We start from the raw sequence: 3,848 nt of genomic DNA, 5'->3' as shown, positions 1-3,848 counted from the left end.
TGTGTGTGTGTGTGTGTGTGTGTGGAAGGCACATTTTCAAATAGTTGAAAGTGATCTGAAAGGAAAATTGTAAATGCAAATAAAATAACCGAGAAAATACATAAAAAAAGATGAACGGAAGAATATAGCGCCACGTTTACGAAGTAAATATCCAAATGCCTGTCGACAGTACCCCAACATCCTGAGTCCTTTATTTAAGCTGTGCAAATAATTCAATAAATTTCTAATTATCACAACTTCAGTCAAGCGCAATTTACAATGCAAAATTCTAGTGATAATTGCCGTGCAAGTAGGGTTCTAAGAAACAACAGTTGACTTTAGAATAGTTAGTTTTAAAAAGAGAATTTACTTGAACAAACTTGTGATGAATGCTTTTTGCGAATAATCAACTGAATGAATGCGTTGATAGAAAAAGTTTTGAAATTATTTCCAAACAAACTAATATCACATTAAGGCACAATGTCAAAATGTGTTGTAGGACACATTGTAAGCTAAAGTATTGTCGGCATCCTTTTGTCTCGGGAGACAATGGAGTTGCGCATTCTCCAGTTTCCTCTCCAGTTTTGCGCAGGCCTGGGCTAGATGTAAGAAAATCCTGGTAGTCCTTCTATAATAAAATCTCTTCTCAATATTTTAGCGCATTCTATCACCATAGTTTCAATCAGTGAGTCTGACTTCTGAATAGTTATACACAGAAGATATCAATTTTGTTTTGCTAACTTATCCTGGATAAAAATGAAAAGAAGAAAAAACGGGTGGAGACGATTAGATGGATGTTGCCACCGAGACATATATATGATGGGGTTGAAATATACGACATTACTGGAGTTAATATTTTGGATATGTTATGTAAAATATTACTTATGCAACAAATTAGACCGAGTTAAAAATACTAAATTGTTTTTCAAAAGCTTCAATCTATGGTACTAACAGAAAAGTAAACAACGATTGGACACTTAAGCTATATCTTGTGGCTGAAAATAATTCCAGGTACGATTTTACCAATAAGTCCCTTGTTTCAGATGACATAAACATTTACTGCAAGCTTATCCAAGTATATTTAGCTTTTAAAATAAAGAAAGACTATCATATTTAAAATCAACTGAAGTAATCCAGAACACGTTTAACATATACTCACGGTTCACTTAGTTTCAACTTGAGATATAAATTGGACTAAGCAGAAAAGTTCTTAATCTTATCTCAGTAATCCCACCGCTCTAAAGAAAATTCCTATACGTTGAGTTGTTGCCGAATTTTGATATTAGCTTTTTAACTACATTCCTCCCAACCGGTAATCTCCAGTACATTGCTCTGTGCAATTATTTTTAAAAATCTATTTTATCAGGTCATCCCATAAGTTCTGTCCGAATTTTGAATAAAGAAAACAAGTGATCAAATGTTATATTTAATTGAAATTTAATCATCAATGTACTTTCCCTGATAATCTATGACATCCTTCCATCTACTTACAAGCATTTTAATCCTATAAATGTAAAACTCTTTTGGTTTGAAAGCAAAGAACTCTGAAATGTCAGTTTTTACCTCCTCCTGGCTTGCGAAAGTTATGTCCTCCAAAGGATAGTCTGAAGGAGCAAGGTCGGAAAAATAAGGTGGATGAGGAATTTTTTCCCAACCAAGCTCTTCGATCTTCTGTGATGTGATCTTTGCAGTGTGGGGTCGCGCATTGTCCTGATGAAACATCACTCCTTTTCGATTCACTAAAGCGGGTTTTTTTTTCTTCAAAGCTTGGTTCAAACGCTGTAATTGCTGACGGTAGACTTGAGCATTGATTGTTGCATTAGGTGGTAACAATTCAAGGTGAATTACTCCTTTGCAATCCCACCAGATAGCGAGAAGAACCATTTTTTTTTTCATGAAGTTCCCTTCTCGGTTGTGGTTGAGATTTTTCCCTGAAATCTCCACTTCTGAATTTTGCAATCCATCTTCTGCAATACAGTTCTATATTTAAGAGATGAGGAATCACTCACATTATTTACATTATCTACATTTGACGGATATTCGTCCTCATCTTGTTTGTTGTTAACACAACGTTTCGGCTGATATACCCTCCAGCCTTCGTCAGGTGTCTTGGGGAAATTTCGAACCTCGGTTCTCATTCCTATCGATGTTACGACGAAGGCTGGAGGGTATATCAGCCGAAACGTTGTGTTAACAACAAACAAGATGAGGACGAATATCCATCTTCTGCAAGTTCTTTCATTCAAGCATTCTTTCCCATAAATTGAGTGTATATTTCGAGTCACTTCGGCTGCAAAGTTTCCTTTTTTGTCCTCATAAAGCATTGTGTGCCTGAAATGCACTTTGGATACTTCCGTGTTAGAAAGTGTTTTAATCAAAGAAATTTTTAATTCTATTATTCTGTAAAATAATATTTAGTTAGTTTAAATGTACACAAATGCATAAAAATAATTTTTAATTCCATTAAATATTCTAAAATACTATTAAATTTCATTCAATTTAAAAAAAGGCAAAATCGGGCAGAACTTATGAGATGACCTGATAGCTTCCATATTTTGCTTCCTATTGTTTGTATTTTCTCTATTTTTTACACTCTTTTATAAATACATGTGTTTTCATCCGTATTGTCTCTCAATAAATGTGCCAACTCCCATCTACTTAAAAAAAGCCTATATTATCAAATAATAAAATTCTTTGTTTTCCTTTACCCAGTCAATGCTTGCCATAAAATTCAATTACATCCACTATATACAGGGTGGGTGAAAAGTAAGTAGGCATTCAAAATTGGTAATAAAATCCATATTCCTTTTACAAATTAATTGAAACAAATGATACATGTTCTTTATTACATAGCAAAATGAAAGTAAATCTTCATATTTCAACGTAGGCACCGGTGGCGCCAACAAGTTTCCTCAAACGGCCAGGGTGGAATGAACAAACTTCTGAAGGACGTCGTCTGGGATATTATTGAGAACCTCTTGAATCTGTGTCTCCAAGTCCTCCCGTGTGCGAGGTTTTGTCTTGTACACCTCTTGTGTGTAATCCCACGGGCAAAAATCGCATAGAGTGAGATCTGAACTTCTTAGAGTTCTGGTCTTCTTGGTGTTCTGGACTTCTGAATTTCTGTGGTCATGGTCTTCAGGTTTTAGCTCCTGCACGTAATGGTGTTTCCACAGACGAAAATTCAAATCTTTATGTAACACCATACGTATTGTGTCTTGTTAGTCCACTTTCACGAGCTGCTTGACTTGTTGATTTTTGCGAGCTGTGGTTAAACATTTTCTGCACTGTTGCCATGTTCTCCGCTGATTGGGATGTGGTTGGGCGGCCACTTCTTCTTGCATCGTTCAGTGAGCCCGTGGTCATCAGCTTTGCATAACAACTTTTTATTGTCTCTGGACGTAGTGTTGCATGCTCACCTTTCCATGCACGTCACCATCTCTGAACCAAAACAATGGAATTCCACACTTCATAGCGTGCTGCTATCTTAACTCGCTCCTGAACTGTCAAGCAACCGGCTATCTAGAGAATAAGAAACAACAAATAAGACTATAAGAAAATAAGAAATTCCTATTTGTGTTGTCTGTTTAAAAAATGTTTTTGTCATAACTTCGGTGATACTAAAAATTCTATAAGCAATTTCCAATGCCTAGTTACTTTCCATCCACCTTGTATATGACTATTACATAGTTTTTCTCCATTTTTCATAATCGTCCAACTATCGGAAACGAAATACTCGGAGTAATGATTTGTGAAGCTTCTATCCCCCATGAAATATATATATTACTACTTTCGATATTGTATACTCTAATTCCTCCCTCCTGTTTACATGTAATTACTTAAATGCAAGCACACGCACAATATATATA

The 3,848-nt window shown here is 35.4% G+C and overlaps 1 long non-coding RNA gene across 2 annotated transcripts in view; it reads right to left on the bottom strand.

Annotated features, from left to right (window-relative positions):
- Positions 1–3,848, bottom strand: part of LOC128247101 (uncharacterized) — a 15,963-nt gene that overhangs the window by 6,535 nt on the left and 5,580 nt on the right. The window contains exon 3 of one of the 2 annotated variants that reach the window (XR_008263523.1): positions 3,405–3,501. The exons of the other annotated variant lie outside the window; for it this stretch is intronic. This is a non-coding gene — a long non-coding RNA (uncharacterized LOC128247101). Of the gene's footprint in view, positions 1–3,404; positions 3,502–3,848 lie in introns of those variants that run through there. 2 annotated transcript variants of the gene reach the window in all.

Source organism: Octopus bimaculoides, chromosome 2 (assembly GCF_001194135.2).
Source record: "Octopus bimaculoides isolate UCB-OBI-ISO-001 chromosome 2, ASM119413v2, whole genome shotgun sequence".
Taxonomy (NCBI): domain Eukaryota; kingdom Metazoa; phylum Mollusca; class Cephalopoda; order Octopoda; family Octopodidae; genus Octopus; species Octopus bimaculoides.
The sequence above is the reverse complement of the archived record's forward strand: the minus strand, read 5'-3'. Positions and strand labels throughout refer to the sequence as shown.